A 27,436-nucleotide genomic window follows, 5' to 3' on the forward strand; every position below is an offset into this window, starting at 1 on the left:
ATCCGGAGCATTTCTGCATGGTGGGCACATAGCCTTACATTAATTGTATGACTCAATATTGAGCACACGTAGCCATCTATACACAGCAGGAGGCCGCAAGTAGCCATCTATACACAGCAGGAGGCCGCACGTAGCCATCTATACACAGCAGGAGGCCGCACGTAGCCATCTATACACAGCAGGAGGCCGCACGTAGCCATCTATACACAGCGGGAGGCCACACGGCGCCATCTATACACAGCGGGAGGCCGCACGTAGCCATCTATACACAGCAGGAGGCCGCACATAGCCATCTATACACAGCATGAGGCCGCACGTAGCCATCAATACACAGCAGGAGGCAGCACGTAGCCATCTATACACAGCAGGAGGCCACACGTAGCCATCCATACACAGCAGGAGGCCGCACGTAGCCATCGATACACAGCGGGAGGCCGCACGTAGCATCTATACATAGCGGGAGGCCGCACGGCGCCATCTATACACAGCGGGAGGCCACACATAGCCATCTATACACAGCGGGAGGCTGCACGGTGCCATCTATACACAGCGGGAGTCCACACGTAGCCATCTATACACAGCGGGAGGCTGCACGTAGCCATCTATACACAGCGGCAGGCCGCATGTAGCCATCTATACACAGCGGGAGGCCGCACGGAGCCATCTATACACAGCGGGAGGCCGCACGTAGCCATCCATACACAGCGGGAGGCCGCACGGCGCCATCTATACACAGCGGGAGGCCGCACGGTGACATCTATACACAGCGGGAGGACGCACGTAGCCATCTATACACAGCGGGAGGCCGCACGTAGCCATCTATACACAATGGGAGGCCGCATGTAGCCATCTATACACAGCGGTAGGCCACACGGAGCCATCTATACACAGCAGGAGGCCGCACGTAGCCATCTATACACAGCGGGAGGCTGCACGGTGCCATCCATACACAGCGGGAGGCCGCACGGCGCCATCTATACACAGCGGGAGGCCGCACGGCGCCATCTATACCCAGCAGAAGACCGCACGGAGCCATCTATGCACAGCAGGAGGCCGCACGTAGCCATCTATACACAGCGGGAGGCCGCATGTAGCCATCTATACACAGCGGTAGGCCCCACGGAGCCATCTATACACAGCGGGAGGCCACACGTAGCCTCCTATACACAGCGGGAGGCCGCACGGCGCCATATATACACAGCGGGAGGCCGCACGGCGCCTTCTATACACAGCGGGAGGCCTCACGGCACCATCTATACCCAGCAGAAGACAGCACGGAACCATCTATACACAGCAGGAGGCCACACGTAGCCATCTATACACAGCACAGCAGGAGGCCTCACGGAGCCATCTATACACAGCAGGAGGCCGCACGGCGCCATCTTTTCACAGCAGGAGGCCGCACGGCGCCATCTATTCACAGCAGGAGGCCGCACGGAGCCATCTATACTAAGCAGGAGCCGCACGGTGCCATCTATACACAGCAGGAGGCCGCACAACGCCATCAATACACAGCGGGAGGCCGCACGGCGCCATCTATACACAGCGGGAGGCCGGACGTAGCCATCCATACACAGCAGGAGGCCACACGGCACCATCTATGCGCAGCGGGAGGCTGCACGGCGCCATCTATACACAGCGGGAGTCGGCACGGCGCCATCTATACACAGCAGGAGGCCGCACGGCGCCATCTATACACAGCAGGAGGCCGCACATAGCCATCTATACACAGCAGGAGGCCACACGTAGCCATCTATAAACAGCAGGAGGCCGCGCGGCGCCATCTATACACAGCAGGAGGCCTCACGGCGTTATCTATACACAGCGGGAGGCCGCACGGCGCCATCTATACACAGCGGGAGGCCGCACGGCGCCATCTATACACAGCGGGAGGCCGGACGTAGCCATCTATACACAGCAGGAGGCCGCACGGCACCATCTATGCACAGCGGGAGGCTGCACGGCGCCATCTATATACAGCGGGAGGCCGCACGGCGCCATCTATACACAGCAGGAGGCCGCACGGCGCCATCTATACACAGCGGTAGGTCGCACGGCGCAATCTATACACAGCGGGAGGCCGCACGGCGCCATCTATACCCAGCAGAAGACCGCACGGAGCCATCTATACACAGCAGGAGGCCGCACGTAGCCATCTATACACAGCAGGAGGCCTCACGGAGCCATCTATACACAGCAGGAGGCCGCACGGCGCCATCTATTCACAGCAGGAGGCCGCACGGAGCTATCTATACTAAGCAGGAGTCTGCAAGGTGCCATCTATAGACAGCAGGAGGCCGCACGGCGCCATCAATACACAGCGGAAGGCCGCACGGCGCCATCTATACACAGCAGGAGGCCGCACGGCGCCATCTATGCACAGCGGGAGGATGCACGGCGCCATCTATACACAGCGGGAGGCCGCACGGCGCCATCTATACACAGCAGGAGGCCGCATGTAGCCATCTATACACAGCGGAAGGCCACACGGAGCCATCTATACACAGCGGGAGGCCGCACGGCGCCATCTATACACAGCGGGAGGCCGCATGTAGCCATCTATACACAGCGGTAGGCCACACGGAGCCATCTATACACAGCGGGAGGCCGCACGTAGCCATCTATACACAGCGGAAGGCCGCACGGCGCCATCCATACACAGCGGGAGGCCGCACGGCGCCATCTATACACAGCGGGAGGCCGCACGGCGCCATCTATACCCAGCAGAAGACCGCACGGAGCCATCTATGCACAGCAGGAGGCCGCACGTAGCCATCTATACACAGCGGGAGGCCGCATGTAGCCATCTATACACAGCGGTAGGCCCCACGGAGCCATCTATACACAGCGGGAGGCCACACGTAGCCTTCTATACACAGTGGGAGGCCGCACGGCGCCATATATACACAGCCGGAGGCCGCACGGCGCCATCTATACACAGCGGGAGGCCTCACGGCGCCATCTATACCCAGCAGAAGACAGCACGGAGCCATCTATACACAGCAGGAGGCCACACGTAGCCATCTATACACAGCAGGAGGCCTCACGGAGCCATCTATGCACAGCAGGAGGCCGCACGGTGCCATCTATCCACAGCAGGAGGCCGCACGGCGCCATCTATTCACAGCAGGAGGCCGCACGGAGCAATCTATACTAAGCAGGAGCCGCACGGTGCCATCTATACACAGCAGGAGGCCGCACGACGCCATCAATACACAGCGGGAGGCCGCACGGCGCCATCTATACACAGCAGGAGGCCACACGGCACCATCTATGCGCAGCGGGAGGCTGCACGGCGCCATCTATACACAGCGGGAGCCCGCACGGCGCTATCTATACACAGCAGGAGGCCGCACGGCGCCATCTATACACAGCAGGAGGCCGCACGTAGCCATCTATACACAGCAGGAGGCCACACGTAGCCATCTATACACAGCAGGAGGCCGCGCGGCGCCATCTATACACAGCAGGAGGCCTCACGGCGTTATCTATACACAGCGGGAGGCCGCACGGCGCCATCTATACACAGCGGGAGGCCGCACGGCACCATCTATACACAGCGGGAGGTCGCACGTAGCCATCTATACACAGCGGGAGGCCGCACGGCGCCATCTCTACACAGCAGGAGGCCGGACGTAGCCATCTATACACAGCAGGAGGCCGCACGGCGCCATCTATGCACAGCGGGAGGCTGCACGGCGCCATCTATACACAGCGGGAGGCCGCACGGCGCCATCTATACACAGCAGGAGGCCGCATGGCGCCATCTATACACAGCAGGAGGCCGCACGTAGCCATCTATAAACAGCAGGAGGCCGCACGTAGCCATCTATACACAGCAGGAGGCCGCGCGGCGCCATCTATACACAGCAGGAGGCCTCACGGCGTTATCTATACACAGCGGGAGGCCGCACGGCGCCATCTATACACAGCGGGAGGACGCACGACGCCATCTATACACAGTGGGAGGTCGCATGTAGCCATCTATACACAGCGGGAGGCCGCACGGCGCCATCTATACACAGCGGGAGGCCGGGCGTAGCCATCTATATACAGCAGGATGCCGCACGGCGCCATCTATGCACAGCGGGAGGCTGCACGGCGCCATCTATAAATAGCGGGAGGCCGCACAGCGCTATCTATACACAGCAGGAGGCCGCACGGCGCCATCTATACACAGCAGGAGGCCGCACGAAGCCATCTATACACAGCAGGAGGCTGCATGTAGCCATATATACACAGCAGGAGGCTGCACGGCGCCATCTATACACAGCAGGAGGCCTCACGGCATCATCTGTACACAGCAGGAGGCCGCACGACGCCATCTATACACAGCAGGAGGCCGCACGGCGCCATCTATACACAGCAGGAGGCCGCACGTAGCCATCTATACACAGCGGGAGGCCGCACGTAGCCATCTATACACAGCAGGAGGCCGCGCGGTGCCATCTATACACAGCAGGAGGCCTCACGGCGTTGTCTATACACAGCGGAAGGCCGCACGGCGCCATCTATACACAGCGGGAGGCCGCACGTAGCCATCTATACACAGCGGGAGGTCGCACGTAGCCATCTATACACAGCAGGAGGCCGCACGGCGCCATCTCTACACAGCGGGAGGCCGGACGTAGCCATCTATACACAGCAGGAGGCCGCACGACGCCATCTATGCACAGCGGGAGGCCGCACGGCGCCATCTATACATAGCGGGAGGCCGCACGGCGCCATCTATACACAGCGAGAGGACGCTCGGCGCCATCTCTGCACAGCGGGAGGCCGGACGTAGCCATCTATACACAGCAGGAGGCCACACGGCGCCATCTATGCTCAGCGGGAGGCCGCACGGCGCCATCTATACACAGTGGGAGGCCGCACTGCGCCATCTATACACAGCAGGAGGCTGCACGGCGCCATCTATACACAGCAGGAGGCCGCACGTAGCCATCTATATACAGAAGGAGGCCGCACGTAGCCATCTATACACAGCAGGAGGCCGCACGGCGCCATCTATACACAACAGGAGGCCTCACGGCGTCATCTATACACAGAGGGAGGCCACACGGCGCCATCTATACACAGCGGGAGGCCGCACGGCGCCATCTATACACAGCGGGAGGTCACACGTAGCCATCTATACACAGCGGGAGGCCGCACGGCGCCATCTATACACAGCGGGAGGCCGCACGGCGCCATGTATACACAGCGGGAGGCCGCACGTAGCCATCTATACACAGCGGGAGGCCGCACGGCGCCATCTATACACAGCGGGAGGCCGCACGGCGCCATCCATACACAGCAGGAGGCCGCACGGTGCCATCTATACACAGTGGGAGGCCGCACGATACCATCTATACACAGCAGGGGCCGCACGATGCCATCTATACACAGCGGGAGGCCACACGGCGCCATCTATACACCACAGGGGGCCGCACGGCGCCATCTATACTCAGCAGGAGGCCGCACGCAGTCATGCACGCAGTCACGCACACACACAAACATATACCGACATATACATACACGCATAAACACATTTGAAACACAAAAATACATATAAACAGACATCACACAATGATATCTGTCTTCACACAAACACACACACATACATACATACACACACACATACATACATGCACACACACTCACACACACACACACACAGACACACACACACACACTCACCATCCCTCAGCTCAGCTCCAGTCCTCCTGCTCTTTTCCGGTGCAGCACTGCAGGCCGGGTGCACGCTGCGTGACGTCACAGCTAGGAGACACGGCCCTGTGCGCGGCCGTGTCTCCTAGCTGTGACGTCACGCAGCGTGCACCCGGCCTAGCAGTGATGCGGCCGGGCCAGCACAGGGAAGTTAACTGCTGCAGTGCTGGCCCGGCCGAAGAAGAAGCAGCGGTCGTGCGCCGCTGCTGGGGGAGCTGTCCGGGGCCCCCCCCCACTGTCTGCCAGTATGTGCCGCGGCGCCACACATATAATGAGGGCAATCTGGCCATAGACACCCCGGAGCCCCGGGCCCCCTGTAGGTTAGGGGCCCCGGCCGGTAGGCCAGATTGCCCTCATTATAATCCGCCTATGGTTGTGGGCATTACAGTGATTGGCTGGCCGCACAGCGTCACCTCGAGTATTTAAAACCGGGCGTCGCCGTCTTGGACACAGTCGCTCCGGATCAGACAGTGTAGGGAGAGTGCTGCTGAGCTAGGGAGAGATTTATACTGCGAAATAGGAAGTGTAGGGTCTCTAAAGCCTGCAAAATCAAACAAACAGTCCTTCTCAGGACTAATATCCATCCCAGATAGACAAGGACTTGCACGGGGATAGTTGCAAGTCTGCATCTTCTGATGCGGCAAGGATCACTTCTGATGGGTACACTTTTAGGCAGTGACCTGGGTGTCAGAGATGCTTCCAGAGGTCTTCCCCATGCTGTTCCCATGTGTTTTCAGCACTGTATGCATGTGTCACACAGCACATGTGTAAGGTTGTAAAATGTTAAAATGACATTTCCCGGTGAATGCATTTGTCATGGTTGAAAGCAATGCAAAAGTGCAAAAACGCATAAAAAATGCTACTTGTGAACATAGCCCAAGGTGTGGAGGAGTATTTTTGTTTTTGGTTATTTATTTTACCTTATACACAAGTCTTTACCCTGGAAAGGAAGTTCCGTAACATATTTCACAGGAAAACCGTTTCAGTTTCGTTTTTGAACGTTTTATTGTGAGCCCGTAAAAGTGGCTTAATACCTCTGACCACGTTGTTGACAGCAGTGACCTGGGGGTCAGAAATGCTTCCTGGGGCGATGCCCATGCTGTCCCCATGTCATTTGAGCACTGTCACTATCGTTTTTGACACTTTTTAGGCTTTCTACAGACTGCCGGGGGTGCCGCCGCAAAAATGCTCGGGTCTCCCATAGACTAACATTGGGCTCATTGCTCGGGTCGAGCACCCGAGTATCACGGTGAGCTTGGCCCGAGCTTTGAGCACCCGAGCATTTTAGTGCTCGCTCAACACTATTAGCTACTAGTTTAAGTACAGGAAAAATATTTATCTTTGTAAGTTTGTAAGCACCTTGTTTAAAGGGATTATCCTCTGCTGGACAATTACTTACTAGTAGCCCAAGGGTGCTGCATATTTAAAAAAATATATATATCCCAGACTGGCACCATTCCTCCACTCTCAAACCTGGGTCTCCCGCCTGTTTCTTGACCTACACATTGTCACGTGACCACTGCAGCCAATCAGGTAAAGCCTTCACAATTACACTGTTCTTCCATATGAAGACTGCAGCCGATCAATGGTCACTGATTGGCTGCAGCAATCATGTGATATGATAGCAGGAGACCGGTTATGGACAAAGGGCTGCGAGCAAAGGAGCGTTGACAGTCTGGGAGATAAGTGTAAATTTTCTTTAAATTTACGTTGCACCATGGGGCCACTAATATAGGGTTCATTGGAGAGAGGAATGTCTGAATCCTGATAAGTATAGTCATTTTCTCCCACAAAAATGAAATATTTTAGCCAGTTTTCATCCAATGTGCCGGGGCCTCCTTTTGTGATGGAGCGAGCTGTACGATTTTATTGAGCCAATTATTCTCTGGAATCATTTTTCTATACCTGCGCTTTTTTCTCTCTCATTATGAAGACTAATAATTATGAATGCTCCTATGACAAACAGTTTATCTGAGTATACTTTACGCTAAATTAATGGGCATATTTTTAGTTCTTTGGCAAAATAATAATTTATTATGCTTTTTTCTAATTCAGCGTTTTCAGTTCTTTTGTGAAGCCTATAATAACTATAATTTTCATTTGTTACAGCTACTTTTAAAATCCCAGACAAATAAGAGATAAGAAATATCAAATCCACTGGGGGTATAATTAAATTACATATTAGGCCGTTTCAACCTGAAAACACTGTTAATGGTAGTAACTAGTGTTGAGCGAGTATGTATCATTAATTCTTTCAGCGAGCATGCTTGGATGCTCGCCGAGTATTTTGGCGTGCTCGGCGTTTCATTCACTGTCACCGCACCTGCAAGTGTCACGGCTGTTAGACAGCTGTGACACATGCAGAGATTGCCTGTCTTTAACAACTAGTAGTAACCATTAACAACTGCACAATAATTTTATACAAAGAAGAAAAAAGGAGTATTTTTTAGCTTTAAGTTATATTTTATTATTTTATTAAGAATAACATGTATAAAAAATTAGTATTTACAAAAAACTGCAACGAATCCCTGGTATATATAAGGTGTCCTAGAGGGCATTATTACATCTAAATCCATCCAACGAAGAAAAAAAAAAATGCCAGGACCAAAATACAACCACATTATTTAAAAAGATGTAAATTTTATTGAATAAAAGACAAACAAATATTATAGGAATCCAACAACAGGTATAATGATGCACAGAAAGGTGAGTGAGCAACAGAGATAGCCCAATACTACAGTTAGGTCCATATATATTTGGACAGAGACAATATTTTTCTAATTTTGGTTCTCGACATTACCACAATGAATTTTAAACAAAACAATTCAGATGCAGTTGAAGTTCAGACTTTCAGCTTTCATTTGAGGGTATCCACATTAAAATTGGATGAAGGGTTTAGGAGTTTCAGCTCCTTAACATGTGCCCCCCTGTTTTTAAAGGGACCAAAAGTAATTGGACAATTGACTCCAAGGCTATTTCATGGACAGGTGTGGGCAATCCCTTCGTTATGTCATTCTCAATTAAGCAGATAAAAGGCCTGGAGTTGATTTGAGGTGTGGTGTATGCATTTGGAAGGTTTTGCTGTGAAGTAAACATGCGGTCAAAGGAGCTCTCCATGCAGGTGAAACAAGCCATCCTTAAGCTGCAAAAACAGAAAAAAAAACATCCGAGAAATTGCTACAATATTAGCAGTGGCAAAATCTACAGTTTTGTACATCCTGAGAAAGAAAGAAAGCACTGGTGAACTCATCAATGCAAAAAGACCTGGGCGCCCACGGAAGACAACAGTGGTGGATGATCGCAAAATAATCTCCATGGTGAAGAGAAACCCCTTCACAACAGCCAACCAAGTGAACAACACTCTCCAGGAGGTAGGCGTATCAATATCCAAATCTACCATAAAGAGAAGACTGCATGAAAGTAAATACAGAGGGTTCACTGCACGGTGCAAGCCACTCATAAGCATCAAGAATAAAAAGGCTAGACTGGACTTTGCTAAAAAAAACATTTAAAAAAGCCAGCACAGTCCTGGAAGAACATTCTTTGGACAGATGAAACCAAGATCAACCTCTACCAGAATGATGGAAAGAGAAAAGTATAGCGAAGGCGTGGTACAGCTCATGATTCAAAGCATACCACATTATCTGTAAAACACGGCGGAGGCAGTGTGATGGCTTGGGCATGCATGGCTGCCAGTAGCACTGGGTCACTAGTGTTTATTGATGATGTGACACAGGACAGAAGCAGCCGAATGAATTCTGATGTATTCAGAGCCATACTGCGTGCTCAGATCCAGCCAAATGCAGCCAAACTGATTGGTCGTCGTTTCATACTGGATGTGGACAATGACCCAAAACATAAAGCCAAAGCAACCCAGGAGTTTATTAAAGCAAAGAAGTGGAATATTCTTGAATGGCCAAGTCAGTCACCTGATCTCAACCCAATTGAGCATGCATTTCACTTGTTAAAGACTAAACTTCAGACAGAAAGGCCCACAAACAAACAGCAACTGAAAACCACCGCAGTGAAGGCCTGGCAGAGCATCAAAAAGGAGGAAACACAGCATCTGGTGATGTCCATGAGTTCAAGACTTCAGGCAGTCATTTTTTCAGCCAAGTACTAGAAATGAACATTTTATTTACAATTATTTAATCCGTCCAATTAGTTTTGGTCCTTTTAAAAACAGGGTGGCACATGTTAAGGAGCTGAAACTCCTAAACCCTTCATCCAATTTTAATGTGGATACCCTCAAATGAAAGCTGAAAGTCTGAACTTCAACTGCATCTGAATTGTTTTGTTTAAAATTCATTGTGGTAATGTCTAGAACCAAAATTAGAAAAATGTTGTCTCTGTCCAAATATATATGGACCTAACTGTATATATACTCTAATTAATTCTGTAGGTATAAAGTGACATAGTGTTCAATAAATCTCTGATCATATAAATAATACACAGCATCTTGCAGCGGCATGCTATTCCATCCGGTTTGCGATTAGTTGGACCATCATTTGTTTTTCAATAGGACAATGACCCCAAACACACCTCCAGGCTGTGTAAGCGCTATTTGACCAAGAAGGAGAGTGATGGGGTGCTACGCCAGATGACCTGGCCTCCACAGTCACCAGACCTGAACCCAATCGAGATGGTTTGGGGTGAGCTGGACCGCAGAGTGAAGGCAAAAGGGCCAACAAGTGCTAAGCATCTCTGGAAACTCCTTCAAGATTGTTGGAAGACCATTTCCGGTGACTACCTCTTGAAGCTCATCAAGAGAATGCCAAGAGTGTGCAAAGCAGTCATCAAAGCAAAAGGTGGCTACTTTGAAGAACCTAGAATATAAGACATATTTTCAGTTGTTTCACACTTTTTTGTTAAGTATATACAGTGCCTACAAGTAGTATTCAACCCCCTGCAGATTTAGCTGGTTTGATAAGATGCAAATAAGTTAGAGCCTTCAAACTGCAAACGAGAGTAGGTTTTATGAACAGAAGCATAAATTTTACAAGCCAAAAAGTTATGTTGCTCAGTTGATTTTTATTAAATTTTAAACATAAAAGTGTGGGTCAATTATTATACAACCCCTATGTTTAATATTTTGTGGAATAACCCTTGTTTGCAATTACAGCTAATAATCGTCTTTTATAAGACCTGATCAGGCCGGCACAGGTCTGTGGAGTTATCTTGGCCCACTCCTCCATGCAGATCTTCTCCAAGTTATCTAGGTTCTTTGGGTGTCTCATGTGGACTTTATTCTTGAGCTCCTTCCACAAGTTTTTAATTGGGTTAAGGTCAGGAGACTGACTAGGCCACTCCAACACCTTGACTTTTTCCCTATTGAACCAGGCCTTGGTTTTCTTGGCTGTGTGCTTTGGGTCGTTGTCTTGTTGGAAGATGAAATTACGACCCATCTTAAGATCCTTGATGGAGGAGCGGAGGTTCTTGGCCAAAATCTCCAGGTAGGCCGTGCTATCCATCTTCCCATGGATGCGGACCAGATGGCCAGGCCCCTTGGCAGAGAAACAACCCCACAGCATGATGCTGCCACCACCATGCTTGACTGTAGGGATGGTATTCTTGGGGTCGTATGCAGTGCCATCCAGTCTCCAAACGTCACGTGTGTGGTTGGCACCAAAGATCTCGATCTTGGTCTCATCAGACCATAGAACCTTGAACCAGTCTGTCTCAGAGTCCTCCAAGTGATCATGAGCAAACTGTAGACGAGCCTTGACATGACGCTTTGAAAGTAAAGGTACCTTACGGGCTCGTCTGGAACGGAGACCATTGCGGTGGAGTACGTTACTTATGGTATTGACTGAAACCAATGTCCCCACTGCCATGAGATCTTCCTTGTTGTCCTTGGGTTAGCCTTGACTCTTCGGACAAGCCTGGCCTCGGCGCGGGAGGACACTTTCAAAGGCTGTCCTGGCCGTGGAAGGCTAACAGTAGTTCCATAAGCCTTCCACTTACGGATGATGCTCCCAACAGTGGAGACAGGTAGGCCCAACTCCTTGGAAAGGGTTTTGTACCCCTTGCCAGCCTTGTGACCCTCCACGATCTTGTCTCTGATGGCCTTGGAATGCTCCTTTGTCTTTCCCATGTTGACCATGTCTGAGTGCTGTTCACAAGTTTGGGGAGGGTCTTAAATAGTCAGAAAAGGCTGGCAAAGAGATCTTTAATCCACACATGTGAAGCTCATTATTTTTGGTGCCTGAACTACTTCTTAATACTTTAGGGGGACCAAACTGAATTCTTGTGGTTTGAGGGGTTGAATAATAAATGACACTCTGAATTAACTTTTTACGTTTAAAAAAAAACAAAAAAACAAAACAAAAACAAAATTTGCTGCAGTGCATTTCCCACTTCCAGGCTGATCTACAGTACAAATGTCACAATGCCAAGTTAATTCCGCATGTGTCAACCAGCTAAATCTGCAGGGGGTTGAATACTACTTGTAGGCACTGTAATTCCACATGTGTTAATTCAGAATTTTGATGCCTTCAGTGTGAATGTACAATTTTCATAGTCATGAAAATACAGAAAAATCTTTAAATGAGAAGGTGTGTCCAAACTTTTGGTCTGTACTATATATATATATATATATATATATATATATATATATATAGATATATACATATCTATATATGAAGAAAAATAATATATATGTGTACACCATACTCACTTTGAGTGTACACATATATATTTATTTTTTATGGACCCCTTGTGAGACCATATGCTGGTGTGGTTGGCCCTGGGTTCCTCCTAATGCAGGACAATGCCAGACCTCATGTGGCTGGAGTGTGTCAGCAGTTCCTGCAAGATGAAGGCATTGAAGCTATGGACTGGCCCGCCTATTCCCCAGACCTGAATCCGATTGAGCACATCTGGGACATCATGTCTCGCTCCTTTCACCAATGTCACGTTACACCAGACTGTCCAGGAGTTGGCGGATGCTTTAGTCCAGGTCTGGGAGGAGATCCCACAGGAGACCATCCGCAACCTCATCAGGAGCATGCCCAGGCATTGTAGGGAGGTCATACAGGCAATTGGAGGCCACACACAATACTGAGCCTCATTTTGACTTGTTTTAAGGACATTACATCAAAATTGGATCAGCCTGTAGTGTGACACCAAATTCAGGCCTCCATTGGTTAATAAATTTGATTTCCATTGATGATTTTTGTGTGATTTTGTTGTCAGCACATTCAACTTTGTACAGAACAAAGTATTCAATGAGAATATTTCATTCATTCAGATCTAGGATGTGTTATTTGAGTGTTCCCTTTATTTTTTTTGAGCAGTGTAAATGAGTGTATAATGCATACAAATGTGTATACATATGTTTAAAATTGGTATCTAAGTGTCACGCATAGTGTGAGAAAGACTAAGTGCATCACGAATGGATGAGGGGAAGGATGCCCAGACACTAGGGAAAGGGGGAGTGGAGACCCCTAGGCAGATCTAATAACACACTGCCTACCCTACTGTCCCTATATTGGTTCCACACCAATCGGTGAGCAGGAAGCCTAAGCCCTGTATATTCGTAAAGCTAGGCCCTAGATAGCGAAGGGGGGTCAGCACTGGTCTGTCCCCACTATAAACGTCCTCCAAGGGCACCAGAGAGGAAGCTAGCCGACTCCTATAGCTCCAAGCCTTCACAAGGGAAAATGAGAATATCACCAGCTACTCCCTGAAGCAGACTGAGAGTTTATAAACACCCAGACCAGTGTGTGTCAATCAGAGCAGGAGGGAGGTTGCCACTGGGTCCAAAAGTCAGAAGGGTTAAGAAGGCGTCTGCAATGCCAACCTTCTGCAGCCAGATGCAGAGCGACTCTCTGTTACATCTGACACTAAGGGGTAACATTTCTCCTTGTGGAGAGTGACAAGCCAGGCATGGCATATTCTTAGATCCCAGTCTTAAACCTCTTACCTAGCCAAATCAGATCTTATACTTTACACTGACGAGGAGCAATACTGTGAAACAACGTGTCTGCAAATTGAGATTCTGGTTTGGCTTTTATCCTAAGTGATGTGCCAAGACTCATTAAAGGGTCGATATTGAATTTTAAGATGTGACTTATGTGCTTCATAGCAAAAGGGGTGAATACATATGCACATGCCAATTTTTAGTTATTTGATCCCATAAATTTAATTTATGCCTATATTTTTCTCACTTCCATTCACCAAATTAAACTATTTAGTGCTGATGCATCATACACAAATCAGATTACAAAAATATTTAGGCTGTGTGCCCACGTAGCATTTTTCAAGCGTATATGCTGCGGAATTTCCGCAGCGTAAACGCTTGAAAAACGCATGTATATCCGCACCCCATGGTCCCCAATGGGATTCCGCAAGTTCTATGCACATGCTGCGGATTTTTCCGCAGCGTTTATGCCGCGTTCAAAAATCCGCAGCATGTCATTTAATTTTGCAATTCCGCAAGCGGAATTGCCTTTGTCCAATGCATAAAAAACGCAAGGCAATTCCGCATGTGGAAAACGCGTGATAAACGCGCGAAAAATGCGCGATAAACGCGTGCGGAATTCCGCATGCGTTTTTCCGGGAGAGGACTTGCATTTATGCAGCAGAAATTTTCTGCTTCATAAATGCAACGTGGGCACATAGCCTTAAACACAGGTAAAGAGGTAAAAGAACAAGGAGGTGAATACTTTCGCAAACCACTGTAAGGGTATGTGCACACGATGCAGAAATGAAGCAGAAAATTTCGGCATCATTTCTGCATCTCCCTGGCAGAAAAAACGCATGCAGATTGTGCATGCGTTTTTCCTGCGGAATACATGCGGATTCACATGCGTTTCCATATGCGTTTCCGCATGCAGATTGACAAGCGCTTTCCAGGCAATTTTAGCATCACCTGGAGTGCTTGACAACTAGGTCACACTATATAAATCTATACAACCGGCATGGATTTATATAGTGTGACCCGAGAGAATGGTAAAAATAAAAAATACATGTATACTTTACCCTCTGATGGCCCGCGCTGTCCTGCTCAATCCGTTCTCCCGGCTGCCGACAACTTTGAATTGAAAGACCTGCCAACGTCAGCGTCACGTGACCCGTCACATGACTCTGACGTCAGCGCAGGTCCTTCAACTCACTACAAGTGCCGGGAACCAAGCAAGAGCGCTGCGCGGGCTGACATATGGTAAGTATATATATATTTTTTATTTTATTCTTGTTTTACAGCTTTTTTAATGGTCTCTCCTCTCCTCCACACCCGGGTACCATCCACACATTAGAACGCACCAATTACGCAAGCACAGGTGCAGTCTTGTGGAATTGGCGCGTTCTAATGCAAGTCAATGGCGGCGAAAACGCCGCGTTTACGCAAAATTAATTGACATGCTGCGGATTTTTGAGCGCAGCGTTTACGCTGCGGAAAAAAACGCATCATGGGCACAGCACATGCGGATTTCAATTGCGGAACATTGCTGCCCTTCTACCATGCGTTTTTAATGCGTTTCCGCGGCGTTTACGCAACTGCAAAAACGCAGCGGAAACGCATTAAATACGCATCGTGTGAACTCAGCCTAAGTGACATTACAATTCTAGTTCTCATCATCTCTGAAGAGACAATTTGCATATATGTTTAAATAAATGTAAAAGTATATGTTCTATAGGGGTCCAGAGGTTGCTGTCACAACAGGGTCCTTTTACATTAAGGGATGCAGACAGCAATCTATTAATAATACTATTTTTTAAATGGTGTGTCTCTGAATTTGTGTATATGTATTTATGTATTCAGCTATCCGCTCATGTGTTTGTGAGTATGCATGGAATGGTCACCTTATTAATGGCACCGATCGGCTATGCTAGCAGATGATTAGTTCAGATGCCATTGGTGTCTAAGGAAAAGAGAAAAGCAAGACTCCAAAAGACTAAAAAGAGAGCAAGTATTGGATCACTGAGCAGTGGAAAACGTTGGTCAGATGAATCCAGATTTCTATTGCACCAAGCTAATGGGCAAGTCAGAATTTGGTACAAGCGGCGTGACTCAAACTGCGAGTCATGGTAAGCTGCATGAACCGGTGGTGTTTATGTAGCCTAGCTGGGCTAGTCAGACAGCACATTGAACAGCGAGGACTAGTAGAGCTGGATATGCAGGATGGCACTTGGATCAGCAGAGCTTGAAGTGCTAGGTGTAGCAGATCCGAGTGTACAGGGGTCTGCAGGGATGAGTAGTCAGGCAGAGTTGAGTGTATGGATGGAAGTCAGGAATAGCAGAGCTAAATAGATAATTAGGTGCCTTATTGTAGCATAGCTGGATGTGCAAATAGCACTAAGGAGCAGCAGAGTTGAGTAGTCAGTCAGGCACCTTGTAGCAGAGCTGGGTGTGCAGACAGCACTCAGGAACAACAAAGCTGAGTAGATAACCAGGCGCCATGTTGTTGCAGAGTGGGATGAGCAGATAGCACTCAAGTAACACCAGAGTTGAGTACCCAATTAGATACCTTATTGTAGCAGAGCTGGATGTGTGGACAGCACTCAGGAACTGCATCGCCATGGATTAGAACATGGATTGCAACATGTCAGCAAACTTTTCTTGCTTCTTGATGACTCGCCCCCTGGGCCGAGGGACACCCGGAACCGGGCTTCTGGGGGGTTGTAGTATCCGTGGCGGTGACCCGGTCCCGTGGCTCAGGGTGGTCAGGCCAATGGCGGTATTTTGTGGCGGATTAGGTTAATTGTCCGACTACGCCACCCGTGGATTGCGGTCAGTGCGGACCGCCGCTGCAAGGCAGACCGCTGGGGCTGATGGTGTATGCAGCTGAGGTAGTGTGACTCCCCACGGGAAGAGTGCAGCCCCAGGGCAGAGAATGTGGATGATGGGAGTGATGGTGCGCGGGCGTCCCAGCACTAGTAGTGCTGGTGCGGCGATGAAGCACAGAGATGTGGGGTTGCAGTTCAAGTTCTTTACTCACAGTTCTTTATGTCCCAAGTCATTCCGCGGGCAATGACTGCCCAAGCCATGCTGCGTCCACCAGGCAGGGGGCTCTGTTAACCCCCAGGCAATTCCAGAGTGTGTCACAGGACTCCCTTCTACTCCTTTCTCTGGCCGTGCCCCACCAGTGACACTACGTCTGTCCAGCTCCCGCGGGCCATCTCTTGGGAGGGCTTCGTGCTCACCTCCCTGACCCTATGTGGTATGCCTTTCTAGTAGGTGTAGTGAGGGGTCGCACCAAGATATGATCGCGACCGCCGGTCCTTGGCTGAGGATTAGTCGCCTCCACCAACTTGGGATCCGGTACCCTGTTCTGCCAACCCGTCACCCGCAATCTCCTGGGCCTTTGGGGTTCCTTCTGCCTTCGTGTCTCTAGGCCTCTCTTGGTGTTCTGTTCCTTTCTTCCTTTCCTTTCTGTTCCTGTCTTTTCTGCTGGCTCTGGCCTCACAGGCTAGGCCCGCCTCCGGAGCAGAGCTCCACAGAGGCCCTGCTCTGTCACTTCCTCTCTCAGACTGAACTGACTACTGATTTAAGATGGTGCCCACCTCTTATACCTCCCTCTCTGTGTATGAGCCCAGGTGACTTGCAACCAATGGGCTCCTACCTATGCCCAGAAACCCAACCTCTATCTGCTGCTACATCACTGGGTTTTCCTCCCCCCTCCCCACTCCAGCCAGGGACAGATGCTGTCGTGCCTGCACTTCTGTCTAGTGGGAGCACCGTTGAGCTGTCCCTCGGAAATGGGGTGTGTGTGATGCATGCAGCTTACTGAGTCTTGGCCAACACACCATCCTTACCCGGGAGTGGAACATCACACCTCTGGCAGAGGTGCAATACCACTGTAGCGGCCGAACCCTCGGGGCGCTACATTCCCCCCTGGTAAACCACAGCACGTTCTCGGGCTGGAAAAAAGTAAAGACAATTCAAAAACATGCAATACCCTTTTTTTTTTTTCAAAACTTTTCACATAGAAAACGGACGACATTATTTAATTCCCTTTATGGGAAACACTTTCTTCTTTTTCAACATTTTTCTTTCACTAGATATGGTAATTACTACCGGAACTCTTTTGTCATATAAAACACCTTACCAAACATTTGCATTATTACTTTAGCAGCATATAAAACTTTTCATTATAAAACATTTTTTTTTTAAGTAAAACATATTCTTGGGTACTGGCCGCGGTGCAACTTGCGACCAGGTGTTCTTTCTTCTTAGGGGAATGGCTGCTCTCAGTCCCCAGCCAGATTAGGGAAAAGGGATGGCTGTTCTCAGTCCCCAGCCAGATAAGGGATATAGGGGGTAACTTCTACACAGTTCTATATCAGTCCCAACGGGGACCACACTTTCTCTGGAAACAGTCCCTTTAACAGTTCTCATATCCTGACGGGAAACTATGTACAGTTACACTTTACCGTTCACTGGTAACGGTGTCCTCCTGATGCTCCTTGCTCCTCCTGGTGGTAGTCTTCAGACCCGTCCGGGTCCTCTGGGTCTGAGTGGTACTGCTCCTCCTCTCCTACCACTCTATGGACGTGCAGGGCGTACCCGCCCCTTGCGCTGCGGTGCAGTAGGCCTTGCGGCGGGGTCTGGAGAAGGCCGCTGTTGATGACGCCCGGGGTCAGAGGGTGCGACTTTGGGCCTGGGAGCGGGCTGGTGGCGGCAGTGCCCAGGGCTGAAGGGCTCGGCTGCAGGGCTTGTTGCGGGGTCTGGAGCAGGTCGGTGTCTGCAGCGCCCGGGATCGGCGGCTCCACCAGGGGGCCCGGGAGCAGGCTGACGCTGGCAGCGTCCAGGACAGGGAGACTCCTCTTACCTGCTCCCATGACCACTCCTGCGTCACGCGTCTTCTCCTGGCGCTGGTCGGGGCCCGCGACGGCTGGGGCACTGCCGATGCTGGGCAGCTTAGTCTGCTGCCGGTCCGCCATCTTGCCCTCCGTTCCTGATGTCTTCTTCCCCCCCGGTTAACCGTGGCCTACCTTCCGGCGATCCTCCTCTGTAGGCCGCGGCTCCGCTCGCGATGGTCTGCGTTGCGGACCTGGCGTTGCGCTCTGCTGATGTCAGCGTCGCTCTCTCTCCCTTCCAGGACCTTGCGCAGCATCGGTGCGTAGCGCGGGGCTTCACGTCTCGCGCGCCCTGGACGTCCACGCCCCTCCTCTTCCCGCACGGCGCCCTCAAGATGGCGTCCGATGGCGGGAAAACGGCCGAAGATGGCGGGAAAATGACTGAAGATGGCGGGAATCGACTGAAGATGGCGTCCGATGGCGGGAAAACGGCTGAAGATGGCGGGAGACGACTGAAGATAGCGGGAGACGACTCCGGATGGCGGGAAACTTCTCTCAGGTAAGTGCAAAGTCTTTTTCAGGCATGCAATACCCTTTTGTGGTGGGTTGGTAACGATCCTGCCGACTACGCCAAAGCTGACTCGCCCCCTGGGCCGAGGGGCACCCGGAACCGGGCTTCTGGGGGGTTGTAGTATCCGATGTCCCGGTCCCGTGGCTCAGGGTGGTCAGGCCAATGGCGGTATTTTGTGGGGGATTAGGTTACTTGTCCGACTACGCCACCCGTGGATTGCGGTCAGTGCGGACCGCCGCTGCAAGGCAGACCGCTGGGGCTGATGGTGTATGCAGCTGAGGTAGTGTGACTCCCCACGGGAAAAGTGCAGCCCCAGGGCAGAGAATGTGGATGATGGAAGTGATGGTGCGCAGGCGTCCCAGCACTAGTAGTGCTGGTGCGGCGATGAAGCACAGAGACGTGGGGTTGCAGTTCAAGTTCTTTACTCACAGTTCTTTATGTCCCAAGTCATTCCGCGGGCAATGACTGCCCAAGCCGTACTGCGTCCACCAGGCAGGGGGCTCGGTCAACCCCCAGGCAATTCCAGAGTGTGTCACAGGACTCCCTTCTACTCCTTTCTCTGGCCGTGCCCCACCAGTGACACTACGTCTGTCCAGCACCCGCGGGCCTTCTCTTGGGAGGGCTTCGTGCTCACCTCCCTGACCCTATGTGGTATGCCTTTCTAGTAGGTGTAGTGAGGGGTCACACCAAGATATGATCGCGACCGCCGGTCCTTGGCTGAGGATTAGTCGCCTCCACCAACTTGGGATCTGGTACCCTGTTCTGCCAACCCGTCACCCGCAATCTCCTGGGCCTTTGGGGTTCCTTCTGCCTTCGTGTCTCTGGGCCTCTCTTGGTGTTCTGTTCCTTTCTTCCTTTCCTTTCTGTTCTTGTCTTTTCTGCTGGCTCTGGCCTCACCGGCTAGGCCCGCCTCCGGAGCAGAGCTCCACAGAGGCCCTGCTCTGTCACTTCCTCTCTCAGACTGAACTGACTACTGATTTAAGATGGTGCCCACCTCTTATACCTCCCTCTCTGTGTATGAGCACAGGTGACTTGCAACCAATGGGCTCTTACCTATGCCCAGAAACCCAACCTCTATCTGCTCCTACATCACTGGGTTTTCCTCCCCCCTCCCCACTCCAGCCAGGGACAGATGCTGTCGTGCCTGCACTTCTGTCTAGTGGGAGCACCGTTGAGCTGTCCCTCGGAAATGGGGTGTGTGTGATGCATGCAGCTTACTGAGTCTTGGTCCACACACCATCCTTACCCGGGAGTGGAATATCACACCTCTGGCAGAGGTGCAATACCCCTGTAGCGGCCGAACCCTCGGGGCGCTACATTGACCTTCACAGTTCTCAGGCATAAATCTTTCCACAACATCATTTTGAAGAGGTAGAAAAGGTTGTTACATTGTGTCAATACTTCCATCTAATTTGCAACAACTGCAAGACGTTATCCTGTCCACATGGGTTAATATTCCCGCAGAACAATTTTCATATCTAGCCCCGGCGAGGTCTAGCATGCTACTGGCTGATTGTCTCTAATAAAGTGTTATTCATTGTGTAAGTCTATCTTCTGATTTACTAATATATTGAGATTATTAACATTTGGGTGGAAATCTTCTTTACAACTCAAGTCAAATTGCATAGTGTAACTAGCAGTAAGAAGCTTCAGACACTTCCCAGAGTTTGCACAGCAGGAATAAAAAAAAAAACCAATAACTTTGTACAGTAGACAGAACCCAAAATGGAATAGAACGAGCAAGTATGAAACACATAGTTTAATAAAACCCCACTCCCAGTCCGCCTGTCTGCTCTCTGTTTTTAGAATTTACAGAGATGGAATTTACTTGAAGAAGTGATGGAATGAATTTGGATGCTTTACATAAACTTTGCTGGAGCCACATTGTCATGCTAGATATGGGAAGGACACATCGTATGACGAGGGGAAAATGAGGGAAGCCCAGCAACTAGGGAAAGGGAGAGTGGAGACCCCTAGTTAGGTCTTACAACACCCTGACTCCCCTATTGTCATTAAATAGGTTCCTCACCTATCGCCGAGCAGGATATCTTAGCCCTGGCTGACCCTGGAGCTAGGCCCTTGGTAGGGAGGGGGAGGGGTGAGAACTAGTCAGCCCCACGGAAACTAAAGACCAACAAGGGAAACAGAAAAGGAGATACACTTAGCTTTGAGACGACACCAGAGCGATCACGACAATGATCACAAAGGAACTTCAAGAAGAAACTAGCCAGGCCAGAACAGAGGAATATATTTCTCTCACCAGTGATTCTCTGGAGAGACTGGGTGTTATTTAAAGGTCCAGCAAGGATGTGTTAATTAGCAGCAGAAAGTGGAGATCACCGCTGGGTCCTAGAGAGGGAAGGATGGTGAAAGGATCAAGAAGGTGTCTGCAAGGCCAAGCGCAGAGACCTTCTACAGCCGGATCCAGAATGACTGTCTGTCACACCCGACACACCTGTGACACACATAGCACAAAAGAGCAAAAAACGATCAATAAGCCAACATTTAGAAAAATGATTCAATAGACTTTATTATAAATGACAACAAGCATAACAAGCATAATTTAGGGTAGTTATAAATATAAATATAGCCATTCTGAACCTTGAAAAGATGGCTCCACTAAGTACAGCATATATCAACTAATCCATAATTAAAAAATATATATGTATGTAAACAAATGTTGACAGTCAATACACATACTAGCGGGTGCCTAATATACCCCTAGTCGGTAAAAGTGCCCAGGTACATCCCATAGGTAATCATTTCCATCTATTATAATATGCAGTCCTTCATAGTCCTGTCTATACATACCAGGAAGTAAACAAAGGGATCGCAGAGGAAAAATGGCAGGGCACGAGAACGTCACATTCAATGGCTGTACACGTGGAGCGATAGCCCCGACGCGCGTTTCGGATTTCCCTTCGTTACGCCTCCTACTTTACTTGATATTCAGTCTTCATTTCCGCCATGATATCTGCTTTCTTTTCATTTCATGTCTTATCTCCCTGAAACCTCATTTGGTTTCTGTCCCCTTTCTAATCCTCCTTCCCCATCTAAAGGAATATTTCTTGCTTCTTGTATTGTTGCGCCACCTAATATTGCTTTATCTTCAGTAGTGCTTCATTCAGATCCTGAATGTATGATCCAATAGTCAAAGTTCAAATGTTCTCAATTTTCTCCCAGTTATTCCATATATTGTGAACAATTAAATAATTTGTTCATTTCAAAATCCATAAATGTATCTCTTTTTCTTTGTTTCACTTCATTCTGTAGTGGGGTCAATTTTACTATGCTTTTTAACTTATATAGGTTGCAAAGGTTCAGAATGGCTATATTTATATTTATAACTACCCTAAATTATGCTTGTTATGCTGGTTGTCATTTATAATAAAGTCTATTGACGCATTTTTCTAAATGTTGGCTTATTGATCGTTTTTTGCTCTTTTGCGCTATCTTGTTTGTATGATTTAGCCTACAAAAAATCCATTAATTGGTAGTCTATACTTGAGTTATTAACAATTGTATATGGATACAGACTTTTTCCCTGTCTTGGGATAAGTGTACTACCTGCTCTCTCCATGAATGGTATGCACTGTGACACACATAGCAAAATTCAAAATAGGTTATCAATCATAGTGTAAGATTTTACCACCGAGCGCAGAAGATCCTTTTTCTTGTTTCCGTCTATACCCTTTCCATGACCCTTGAGTTAATTCATATCTTTGTATTGTAATAGGTGTATAGTCTATGGATTGTGTAAAACCAAAAGATTTTTTTAATTTGGACAATAACATAATAAATGATGTACCCAAAAGAAAAAGAATAGGGGCAAACAAATATATAGCAAACAAATAACTAAAGTTTATTCATTAATATATACAAAAAAAATGAGCAGTGGTATAGGAGAGGTCAGACTAAAAAATAAACATCAGAAAATCACTGATGTAAGAGGCAAAAAAAACCATCCCCCTTTGTTATGATAAAATAATTAAGAGACATATGGCATGTAATTAGCAAATATGAAAAAACACTGGCAGGGAATAAGTCCAATAAGACTGGGTAACTACAACCCCTGGCAAAAATTATGGAATCACTGGGCTCGAAGGATATTCATTCAATTGTTTAATGTTGTTGAAAAAAGCAGATCACAGACATGGCACAAAACTAAAGTCACTTCAAATGGCAACTTTAGGGCTTTAAGAAACACTAAAATCAAGATAAAAAATGTGGTACTCAGTAAGGGTAATTTTTTTCAGACCAAGCAGAGGGAAAAAATTATGGAATCACTCAATTCTGAGGAAAAAATTATGGAATCATGAAAATCAAACACACAAAAGATCACTCTAATACATCACTAGTATTTTGTTGCACCACCTCTGGCTTTAATAAAAGCTTGCAGTCTCTGAGGCATGGACTTAATGAGTGACAAACAGTACTCTTCATCAATCTGGCTCCAACTTTCTCTGATTGCTGTTGCCAGATCAGCTTTGCAGGTTGGAGCCTTGTCATGGACCAGTTTCTTCAACTTCCACCAAAGATTTTCAATTGGATTGAGATCCGGACTATTTGCAGGCCATGACATTGACCTTATGTGTTTTCTTTCAAGGAATGTTTCCACAGTTTTTGCTCTATGGCAGGATGTATTATCATCTTGAAAAATGATGTAATCATCCCCAAACATCCTTTCAATTGATGGGATAAGAAAACTGTCCAAAATATCAATGTAAACTTGGGCATATATTGAAGATGTAATGACAGCCATCTCCCCAGTGCCGTTACCTGACATGCAGCTCCATATCATCAATGACTGTGTAAACTTGCATGTTCTCTTCTTGTTGTCATCTTTATAAATCTCATTGGAACGGCACCAAACAAAAGTTCCAGCATCATCACTTTGCCCAATGCAGATTCGCGATTCATCACTGAATATGACTTTCATCCAGTCATCCACAGTTCACGATTGCTTTTCCTTAACCCATTGTAACCTTGTTTTTTTCTGTTTAGGTGTTAATGATGGCTTTTGTTTAGCTTTTCTGTATGTAAATCCCATTTCCTTTAGGCGGTTCCTTACAGTTCGGTCAGAGACATTGACTCCAGTTTCCTCCCATTCGTTCCTCATTTGTTTTGTTGTGCATTTCCTATTTTGGAGACATATTGCTTTAAATTTCCGGTCTTGATGCTTTGATGTCTTCCTTGGTCTACCAGTATGTTTGCCTTTAACAACCTTCCCATGTTGTTTGTATTTGGTCCAGATTTTAGACACAGCTGACTGTGAACAACCAACATCTTTTGCAACATTGCGTGATGATTTACCTTCTTTTAAGAGTTTGATAATCCTCTCCTTTGTTTCAATTGACATCTCTCGTGTTGGAGCCATGATTCATGTCAGTCCACTTGGTGCAACAGCTCTCCAAGGTGTGATCACTCCTTTTTAGATGCAGACTAGTAAGCAGATCTAATTTGATGCAGGTGTTAGTTTTGGAAATGAAAATTTACAGGGTGATTCCATAATTTTTTCCACAGAATTGAGTGATTCCATAATTTTTCCCCTCTGCTTGGTCTGAAAAAATTACCCTTACTGAGTACCACATTTTTTATCTTGATTTCTTTTAGTGTTTCTTAAAGCCATAAAGTTGCCATTTGAAATTACTTTAGTTTTGTGCCATGTCTGTGATCTGCTTTTTTCCAACAACATTAAACAACTGAATGAACTTCCTCCGAGCCCGGTGATTCCATAATTTTTGCCATGGGTTGTAGTAGTCTGCACAATATAGGTGCATAAAAGCCACAAATATTAGCCAAAAGATGTGGGACAAATCACATAGTAATATGAACCTAAAGGATGCTCAACATATTAGAGGACCCACTTATGCCTAAACGTAAACTACATGCAGCAGTAAAAACCATATAAATAATATATACCTTGAGAAATAGTGTGGCAGTAGAAAAAACAAAGGAGGATAAGGGGTGTACAAGCACCTCAACGTCTGTTTCACCAACACTGGCCTTTGTCAGGAGGTATGCTCTATGGAAGCTATATATGACTATAGCTGGCTATACTGCACACATGAGATAACTTTTCACAGCATGTATGGCAGACAGCTGTTTCTCCTTTCTCTCCCACACATATGTCAAGTGCTCAGATTGGTCCAGTGCTAATATATATTCCACAGGGAGAGATGAAGCCACTGCCATACACTTCTGGCTTATTTTCCATGAAAACAAAAGGATCGGCCATTGAAATTGAAAGCCCCCATACACATCAGATAGTTGGCTGTTCCTGTCGATGGTTGGCCAATCCTGTCGAAACATGTATGGAGGTCTTATATCGCCCTCTCCTCTCCGTACTCAGCACAATTACGTATAAAAATTATTTTTAAAGTGGAAAGTTGCTTTGTTCTCATGTGACTTTCACTTCAATGAATCTGTAATGGTGTTCTCTACGACTGCTCCTCTCTTTATGTACATACAATTCTTACGAGACTCCTTGTAATCCATCTTTCCCACATAAAAGATCTAAATTGCTTATTTTAAGGCATTTGTTGTCAGTCATTACATCAGTTTGGGAATAAATGTGATTTATTAAGAAGAAGGCATGTGAATAGAATTTCTTTGCTCTGTCTACATTATGCTTCGTCATTATCCAGATATTGTGGATGATCACATTTTTCAATGTGTCTTTGTGCCATGCCGACAAACGTACAATTTACTTTCATGAGAACACATTGAACAACTCTATATTACATTAAAGTGCTAATTTGTTCTACTCACATCATTATATTACAGTCTATTCACTAACAGTCTCGTAAATTGGTAAATACCTTGCTCCTGCAGACTATTGTGTACGGATCATGTTTAATTAGGAAGAAAGCAAATCCAGCACATATAAGGACTGTAGGATGAGGCTTACTTATATCTGACATTAAAAGACAAACAAAAAAAAATCCCAAAAAAACAAAACAAAACAAGGAAGTCACATTTCACCATATAAGACATACACGGTTGCAAGTAATTGTCAGAATCCACAGTCACATTTGGACTGAACAAAGAGGGTGGGCGCTAGCTTGACACTGAAAGTTTTACAGAGACTGTTTGTAGATATATTCTGTTATAAGTTACAGTATATGCAACCTGTTGCAGTTTATTGATATCACTTTGGTAAAAACAGATTTAAAGGGGGTCTGTCAACCCAAACTGACAGTATAAACTAAGCACACAGCCTTATAGGGGTTGTAGCCCCTATAAAAAGCTCACCTTTAGTGATATAATTGCTGTCACCATTTGCAGAAACTGAAGTGTAATGAAATATGCTGATTATGGTACTCGGTGCACCCTTGGTGTGGCCAAGAGTCTTATTGCACCTTTCTGTCCACTGGTTTTGAATACCCCCGCCTTCCTCACTGGTGATTGACAGGACTATCTTTCTGAGCTTTATGCAGACAGTGCTTACTCTAGGCAACCCAGCGCTGTCACTCACCAATGAGAGAGCAAAGGGCATACAAAACTAGTGAGAGGAACAGTGCACGGAGTCTCTTGGGCACACCAAGGGTACACAGAGCACCCTAATTAACATATTTGCTTAAACTTGAGTTTCTGTAGAAACGAGGCAGCAATTAGAACACAAAAACTGTGAGCCTTGTAGGGAATACAGCCCCTGTAAAAAAATATGTGACAGTTTATACTGTCAGTTTGGGCAGATGGGCCCCTTTTTAAATATAATGACTTTCTCAGCCCATTTGTTACCTTTCCTACAGTAGAGCAAAAATAATGTCAAAATAGTTGTTTTATTTCAGAAGTTTTCTTCCAAATACTGATATAGTTCTAAGAAACAAACTGAGAATTACTCACCCTCCCCAGGTCTAGTGATGTGTCTATGTCACTGCCTTGGTCTCTGTTTCACTGCAATGGTGACATCACATCGATAGCGCTGCAGCCAATCACTGCAGTTAGTGACTCAGCATGTGTAGACGGCACGAGCTGCTGAGCTCAGTGACTGGATACAGCTCTGTTAACATGACTTCACTGCTGCAGCCAAACAACAGAGAATAGGCCAGTGGCAGAGAAACAGCTCTAGACCTGGGGAAGGTAAGTAATACTTCATTTTTTATAACAATATCAGCGTATGGAAGAAAGTTTTTAAAAGAGGATAACCCCTTTAAGCCCCATCCCTTTAACAAGACCCCAAGTGACTATGGAATAGATCCAAGTGCAATCAGTCAAAACATCAGATCGCACTTGGACCAATGTTATTCAAGGAGGCCAATCACTTGTCCGATTTTTTTCCTCGGATCAAGTGGTCCGAGGAAAAAGATTGCAGCATGCATGATTTGTCTCCGAGAAGTGGTTGGCACTCGCCCCTTCATGTCTATGGGTCCATGGAAACCATTGGACCGCACTCAGATGACATCCAAGTGC

Source organism: Phyllobates terribilis, unplaced genomic scaffold (genome assembly GCF_046119375.1).
Source record: "Phyllobates terribilis strain yellow unplaced genomic scaffold, ASM4611937v1 Scaffold_4__5_contigs__length_816908805, whole genome shotgun sequence".
NCBI lineage: Eukaryota > Metazoa > Chordata > Amphibia > Anura > Dendrobatidae > Phyllobates > Phyllobates terribilis.